The sequence below is a fragment of the Rana temporaria genome, chromosome 4 (assembly GCF_905171775.1).
Source record: "Rana temporaria chromosome 4, aRanTem1.1, whole genome shotgun sequence".
Classification (NCBI taxonomy): Eukaryota; Metazoa; Chordata; class Amphibia; order Anura; family Ranidae; genus Rana; species Rana temporaria.
In genome coordinates, this window is record NC_053492.1 from 25,950,278 (window position 1) to 25,959,375 (window position 9,098).

Genomic DNA, 9,098 nt, shown 5'->3' on the forward strand with positions numbered 1-9,098 from the left:
ATAGATAGACAGACAGACAGACAGACAGACAGACAGACAGACAGACAGACAGATAGACAGATAATATTTCCATATATAAATCTATATATAGATGATAGAAGATATGGGCTTGTGTATTACATATCAGGAAATAGACTTTGCTGAACATTACATCGGCTCCAATCCAACTTTCTGAAGTGTCCTGAGGAAGCCAGAGAAGAGATCCGTCATTCTGAAGACTGTATTTAAATAGTGACGACATAATTACTAATTGTAGAAGTGAAATCTCAGAACAGTTGGACGCCCTGCCATTTGCTTGCAGGAAAAACTTCATCTACCTGGAAGTATCTCCTTCCTCGGCAATGTCCTGGTGAGATCCTGACAGTACCTGATCATCAGTGTGAGACCACAGGAGGGTCTGGGGCAGAGGCGGCTCTGGCTTTGGGAGGCCTTAGGCAAAACCTAGACATGAGGCCCCACTCACACCCATGAGGGAGAAAGAAAGACAGAAAGATGAAGGGAAAAAGAGAAAGAAAGAAGGATGAAAGAAAGGAAGGAAGAAGTGAAGGAAGGGCACCCCTACATCAGTGTACTCACTTGGAGGCAGGAGGGACTGAATGGATGGTTGGATGGATCAGGCTCCTGCTGCTAGAAGAGGTGACTCTGTAATAAGGGAAACTAGGCGGCCGCGAGGCCCCTGTGTGTGCGAGGCCTAAGGCGACCGACTAATTTGCCTAATTAGAGAGCCGCCTCTGGTCTGGGGAAATGTATTCTAAGAAGCACAATGTTATGAATGATGAAATGTATCCTATCTTGATAGCTGATATCACCAGAACTTAGTTTGAAGGCCAAATAAACCTTCAGTTTAAATAATTTAAACACACTCCAGTAAGACCAGATGGTGTGCAAAGTCCTACAGTTCTCTAAATGTACAAAGCCGTCACAGCTGGAGTAGAAAAGACTGTCCACTGGCAGCATGCTGCTGAGAGAGGAGGTTCCTTGCTCTCTGGGTGGAAGCAGTGGTCTCTCTGCAGAGGTCTGACACACCCCATAATGAGTTAGACCCAGAGATATACCATAAATCCCGAGGACACTGTACCGATTATCCCCCCCCCCCCCCATTGAACTGGGCTTTATATCTATTTTCCAGTGTACATGCTGGGTGTGTTTGGGAGTTTAGGGGACGATCCAAAATATAAAGCTAGGGACATTTTCAGAAATGTACAAAATGTTTCCAGATTTCTGAAATCTAGGACCTGAAGTGCAGACCACCAATGCAAAGTTTATTGGAGGCGCCCGTATCTTAGTGGGATGCCATTTAAAGGAAATATATATACTGTGCCTATCCTCATTAAACCAAAGCCTGGTACTTCAAGATCTGAAAGTCCTCCCACCAGTGTTGGGACAAGGTCATCCAGTGCCCGGGGGAAAGATGCCCCCTTCCCCTAGGGTTAGGGTCAGGGCGCCTCCCCCATCCCTGCAATAAACCATTGTGCCCAGGGCAGCCGACCCTCCTCCCTTCCCCTTGTCCCAGCCCTGCCTCCCAAAATACAGCACTGACTGGCCAATGTGCCCAGGGCAGCTTCCCCTCCTGCCCCCCCCCCCCCCCCCGTCCCAGCCTTGCCACCCACAATACAGCACTGACTGGCCATTGTGCCCTGGACAGCCACCCCTTCTGCCCAGCCGCCTTGTCCCTGCCCTGCATTCCACAATACAGCATTGACTGGCCATTGTGCCCAGGGCAGCCGCCCCTCCTGCCCCCCTTGTCCCAGCTCTGCCTCCCACAATACAGCACTGAATGACCATTGTTCCCAGGACAGCCACCCCCCACCCCTGCTCCCTCTTGTCCCAGCCCTGCCTCCCACAATACAGTACTGATTGACCATTGTGCCCAGAGCAGCCGGCTCTCCTGCCTCCCCCTTCCTTGTCACAGCCCTGTCTCCCACAATACAGCACTGACTGGCCATTGTGCCCAGGGCAGCCTCCCCTCCTGCCCCCCTCTCTTGTCTCAGCCCTGCCTCCCCAGAGCAGCCGGCTCTCCTGCCTCCCCCTTCCTTGTCACAGCCCTGCCTCCCTCAATATAGCACTGACTGGCCATTGTGCCCAGGGCAGCCTCCCCTCCTGCCCCCTCTCTTGTCTCAGCCCTGTCACCCACAATACAGCACTGACTGGCCATTGTGCACAAGGGAAGCCGCCCCTTCCTTGTCCCAGTCCTGCCTCCCACAATACAGCACTGACTGGCCATTATGCCCAGGGCAGCCGCCCATCCTGCCTCCCCCTTCCTTGTCCCAGCCCTGCCTCCCACAATACAGCACTGACTGGCCATTGTGCACAAGGGCAGCCGCCCCTCCTGCCCCCCTCTCTTGTCTCAGCCCTGCCTCCCCAGAGCAGCCGGCCCTCCTGCTCCCCCTTCCTTGTCACAGCCCTGCCTCCCACAATACAGCACTGACTGGCCATTGTGCCCAGGGCAGCCTCTCCTCCTGCCCCCCCTCTCTTGTCTCAGCCCTGCCTCCCACAATACAGCACTGACTGGCCATTGTGCACAAGGGCAGCTTCCCCTCCTGCCCCCCCCCTTCCTTGTTCCAGTCCTGCCTCCCACAATACAGCACTGACTGGCCAATATGCCCAGGGCAGCCGCTCCTCCTGCCCCCCCTTCCTTGTCCCAGGCTTGCCTCCCAAAATACAGCACTGACTGGCCATTGTGCCCAGGGCAGCTTCCCCTCCTGCCTCCCCCTTCCTTGTCCCAGCCCTGCCTCCCACAATACAGCACTGACTGGCCATTTTGCCCAAGGAGAATGCAAACCATTGTTTTCAATGTGCCTGTGAAAGGCGTGTGCACGGGGGGTGTGCCAGATGTTCCTGGGCACACCCTAATCACCCCGTGCGGCACAGATTCCCCCTGCTGCCTGGCTGCAGAGAAAGGGACTGGGGAATCTCTGCCCTCAGTCCCTTCCTTCGGTCTCAAAAGTAAAACTTTAGGGGTTTAGACCCCCTGATATTTCACAAAAGCGACCAAAAAAAAAATAAAAAATTTTTTTTTTTAATTCAATTTTTTTTTTTTTTTTAAATTAAAAATATTTTTTTTATAGTAAATGTTTTTTTGTTTTAGAAAATTGTAAGAAAATAATAACAAATAATAATAAATAAAAAATATGTCCAATGCTCTACTGGCAAATAAAATGTAATTTAAAAAAAATAATAAAAAATAAATACAATTAAAAAATGATCTACTAACACCAATCTCTGCCTTCCTGACACCATCCTCTGCCCTACTGTCAAGTCCAATGCTCTACTGGCAAATAAAATGTAATTAAAAAAAAAAAATAATTAAAAACTATCTACTACACTAATCTCTGCCTCCCTGACACCATCCTCAGTCCTACTGTCAAAATCTACTGCTCTACTGGCAAATACAATAAAATTGTAAAAAAAAATTATTAAAAAGATGAAAATAATAAAAATAAACTACTGACACCAATCTCTGCCTCCCTGACACAGCCATAACTATCAAAGTCCTCTGCTCTACTGGCAAATACAATTGTAAAAAATAATAATAATAATAATAATAATAATAAAAGTAAACTACTGACACCAATCTATGCCTCCCTGACACTGTCCACTGCTCTACTTGCAAATAAAATTGTTAAAAAAAAAAAAACTACTGACACCAATCTATGTATTCCTGACACCTTCCTCTGCCCTACTGTCAAAGTCCACTGCTCTACTTGCAAATAAAATAAAATTGTTAAAAAAATAGAAATAAACTATAAACACAAATCTCTGCCTTCCTGACACCGTCCTCTGCCCTAGTGTCAATTCCACTGCTGTACTGGCAAATAAAATAAAATTGTAAAAAAATAAATAATAAAAATAAACTACTGACACCAAACACTGCCTTCCTGACACGTCCTCTGCCCTACTTTCAAGTCCACTGCTCTACTGCCAAAGAAAAAAAAATGGAAAAAATAATAATAATAAAAATTAAAAAAACTACTAACACAAATTTCTGCCTTTCTGACACCGTCCTCTGCCCTACTGCCAAAGTACACTGCTTTACTGGCAAATAAAATAAAATTGTAAAATGTAAAATAAAAAAAAAATTGTAAAATAAAATAAAATTGTAAAAAAATATAAAAAAATTAATAAATAAAAATAAACTTATGCCACCAATCTCTGCTTTCCTGACACAGTCCTCTGCCCCACTGTTAAAGTCCACTGTTTTTTTTTTTTTACAATTTTATTTGCCATTACAACAGTGGACTATGACAGTGGGGCAGAGGATGATATCAGGAAGGCAAAGATTGGTGTCAGTAGTTTTTTTTAATGATTTTTTATTTTTTTTTACAATTTTATTTTATTTGCCAGTAGAGCAGTGGACTTGACGGTATGGCAGAGGGCGGTGTCAGGAAGGCAATAGATTGGTGTCAGAAGTTTATTTTTATTATTTTGTTTAATATTTTTTTTTTTTACAAACTACTGACACCAATCTCTGCCTTCCTTACACCGCCCCTCTGCCCTACTGTCAAGTCCACTGCTCTACTGGCAAATAAAAAATAAAACAATTAAAAAATTAAATAATAAAAATAAACTACTGACACCAATCTCTGCCTTCCTTACATCGCCCTCTGCCCTACTGTCAAAGTCCTCTGCTCTACTGGAAAATAAAATAAAATTGTAAAAAAATAAAACAATAAAAATAGAAATAATAAAAATAAACTACTAATACCAATCTCTGCCTCCCTGACACTATCCACTGCTCTACTATCAAAGTCCACTGCTATACTGGCAAATTAAATTAAATTGTAAAAAAAATATACAAAAAAAAAATTAACTACTAACACCAAATACTGGCAAATAAAATGCAATTATAAAAAAAAAAAAAAATAATAATAATAAAAATAAACTACCAACACCAATCTCTGCCTCCCGGACACCATCCACTGCTCTACTGGCAAATAAAATGCAATTATAAAAAAAATAATATAAAATAATAAAAATAAACTACTAACACCAATCTCTGCCTCCCTGACACCATCCACTGCTCTACTGGCAAATAAAATAAAATCCTCCTGACAGCTTCCTCTGCCCTACTGTTAAAGTCCACTGCTATACTGGCAAATAAAATAAAATTGAAAAAAAAAATACAAAAAAAAAATAAAAAATTAACTACTAACACCAATCTCTGCCTCACTGACACCATCAACTGCACTACTGGCAAATAAAATAAAATTGTAAAAAAAATAAAAATAAACTACTAATACCTCCCTGACACCACCCACTACTCTACTGGCAAATAAAATGCAATTATAAAAAAATAAAATAAAATAATAAAAATAAACTACTAACACCAATCTCTGCCTCCCTGACACCATCCACTGCTCTACTGGCAAATAAAATGCAATTATTATAAAAATAAAATTAAATAAATAAAATAATAGAAATAAACTACTAACACCTTCCTCTGCCCTACTGTCAAAGTTCACTGCTCTACTGGCAAAATAAAATACAATTGTAAAAATTAAGAAAATAAAATAATACAAATAAACTACTGACACCCTTCTTTACCTTTCTGACACCATCCACTGCCCTACTGTAAAAAGTCCACTGCTCTACTGACAAACAAAATAAAATTGTAAAAAAAAAAAATAAAAAATAAAAAATAATACAAATAAAACTACTGACACCAATCTCTGCCTCCCTGACACCATCCACTGCTATACTGGCAAATAAAATAAAATTGTAAAAAAAAAAATAATTTTAAAAATTTAAATAAACTACTGACACCAATCTCTTGCCCTCCTGACCCCAACCTCTGCCCTGCTGTCAAAGTCCACTGCTATACTGGCGAATAAAATAAAATTGCAAAAAAAGAATTAAAAAAATGTAAATAAACTACTGACGCCAATCTCTGCCTTCCTGACACTGCCCTACTGTCGAAGTCCTCTGCTCTACTGACACATTCCATGTTTTAAGACCTTTTTTTAAAAAAAATTATATGTATGTATAATGTATGTATGTATGTATGTATATATCAAATATGTTATTTATATATATATATATATATATATATATATATATATATATATATATATATATATATATATATATATATATATATATTTTATATTTTATTTATTTTATATTTTATATTTTATTTATTTATTTAATATATATTTATTTAATATATATTTATTTAATATATATTTATTTAATATATATATATATATATATATATATATATATTATATTTTATTTATTTTATATTTTATTTATTTATTTAATATATATTTATTTAATATATATTTATTTAATGTATATTTATTTAATATATATATATATATATATATATATATATATATATATATATATATATATATATATATATATATATATATATATATATATATATATATATATATATATATATATATATATTTATTTATTTAATATATATATTGATTTAATATATATTGATTTAATATATATTGATTTAATCTCTCTATAAAAATTATATTTATTTATATGTTTATATACACACATACACACACACACATAAATCTATTAAATAAATATATATTAAATAAATCTATATATATATATATATATATATATATATTCTAACTAAATATTTTACATATATATACACACACACTTTGAGCACACACCCTAATGAGCTGGGGGGTGCACACCTATGATGCCCGCACACATGCCATGCTTATAGTTCAGTAAAAAAAAATATATATATATGCGTTGGCGGGCAGTATTATATGCAGGTGAATGCGTATGCGCGCAAATACACGCGTACGCACGTGCGATGTTTAATTTGAAGAGATTAGAATTGCATTCTGGGAGTTCGAATTTATTTTACGCAACTGCGCGCCAAATAAACGCAAAGGGGTTTCCGCCAGGAATACTGATGTTGTGCAAACGTCATGTGCCCTGTATGTAAAGTGCTGCGTACATCTTCAGCACTATATAAAGACATGGAATAAAGGATAAGAGTCGGTGTGCCGTCACATCTCTGAGTGCTTCTGAGGACAGCCAGTGACTTGGCTTGTCAGCCAGGAAAGAAGTATTTTCAAGGCAATGGCACCCGACACGCCCCCTTTGCTGTAACTTTCCTGGCTGCATAAATGGGAAAAGGAAAAGCAATGTCTACTTTGTTTCAATGTTTCCAACAGCGGCTTCCTATGTGACGGATCCGCTCCATAGAAGAAGAAGACCCCCGACATTTCCATAGATCTATTACTTTCCAGAGATATTAGAGAAGAAATGTCTGTAAAGCGTTCATGTCTTCTAGTCCCTGATTGTCAGGCAGCTTCAAACAAGCCCACAGCTGTTATAGAGAGGGATTTATACAGAAGATTACAGCCCAGCCTCAGCCTATAGATCCTCCACACATCTATAGATCCCCCCACACATCTATAGATCCCCCCACACATCTATAGATCCCCCGCACATCTATAGATCCCCCCGCACATCTATAGATCCCCCCGCACATCTATAGATTCCCCACACATCTATAGACCCTCCACACATCTATAGATTCCCCACACATCTATAGATCCCCCGCACATCTATAGATCATCCCACACATCTATAGATCCCCCCACACATCTATAGATCCTCCACACACCTGTAAATCCCCCACACATCTATAGATCCCCCCACACATCTATAGATCCTCCTCACATCTATATATCCCCCCGCACATCTATAGATCCCCCGCACATCTATAGATCTCCCCGCACATCTATAGATCCTCCTCACATTTATAGATCCCCCTGCACATCTATAGATCCTCCACACATCTATAGATCATCCCCACACATCTATAGATCGCCCCGCACATCTATAGATCCCCCCGCACATCTATAGATCCTCATCACATCTATAGATCCTCCTCACACCTATATATCCTCCACACATCTATAGATCCCCCACACACCTGTAAATCCCCCACACATCTGCAGATCCCCCACACATCTATAGATCCTCTACACATCTAAAGATCCCCCAACACATCTATAGACCCTCCACACATCTATAGATTCTCCTCACGCCTATAGATCCTCCACACATCTATAGATCCCCCACACATCTATAGATCCTCCACACACCTGTAAATCCCCCACACATCTGCAGATCCCCCACACATCTATAGATCCTCCACACACCTGTAAATCCCCCACAAGTCTATAGATCCTCCACACATCTGTAGATCCCCCACACATCTATAGATCCTCTACACATCTAAAGATCCCCCACACATCTGTAGATCCCCACACATCTGTAGATCCTCCACACATCTAGCAGATAATGAGCCTCCCCACAACTTGCCATTTAGGAGACCTGCTCCAGGGAACTGCCAACCCAACTGTCACATCTCAGCTCTGATGGCCATCAGGGGGTCTTACCTGCAGCTTCAATGCAGTTTTGTTGGCGCTCGGCTCAAATCCCAAATCCAGACCAAGGACAGGACCAGGGATCCCCCAAGAAAAGAAGAGGATCAGGGTGTCCCAAAGGCAAAGTGTTTGGAGGGGGTCCTGGAGAGGGGACTTGGGGGACTTGGGGGACTTGGTGGCTCTTGTGTCCTCCAGGCAGAAGCTGATGGTACCTGATGGGGTGCTGAGGCTTTCAGGCAGTTGGTGGTACTTGCGGAGGCTGCAGGAAACATCTCCAGACCTGACCATGGATGGAGGAGGAGGAGGAGGAGTGAGAGGGGAATGCTTCAACCTGTCACAGGCTTGCTCTACAAGGAAGGCAAGGGGGGGGGGGGGTGATGAGGTGGGGGGGGGGGGGGGAGTCCTCTGCCCATGGTGCTTGTTAACCCATGACGGTCCTGAATGGAGGAGAAGCTGAATTACCAGTGCAGATGATTGGGATACATTGAAAAGTGAAAGCTTACTCTGGCATAGTAGAACAAAGGATGTAGAATAAATCCAATTTGCTGGGCACGGGGCAAGATTGGGCCAGATTGGGCAGACTGAGGGGGCAAGATTGGGCCAGATGGGGCAGACTCAGGGGGGCAAGATTTGGCCAGATTGGGCAGACTGAGGGGGCAAGATTGGTCCAGATTGGGCAGACTGAGGGGGCAAGATTTGGCCAGATTGGGCAGA

General features: G+C 41.4%; 1 protein-coding gene across 1 annotated transcript in view; it reads right to left on the reverse strand.

Annotated features, from left to right (window-relative positions):
• The window catches only part of CHRNA2 (cholinergic receptor nicotinic alpha 2 subunit), a 137,864-nt gene extending 129,322 nt beyond the window's left edge, over positions 1 to 8,542 (reverse strand). Inside the window, exon 1 of the mRNA XM_040348143.1 lies at positions 8,397 to 8,542. The gene's annotated coding sequence lies outside the window, so the exon portion shown is untranslated. The remainder of the gene's footprint in view (positions 1 to 8,396) is intronic.
• Between the last annotated feature and the right edge of the window lie 556 nt (positions 8,543 to 9,098).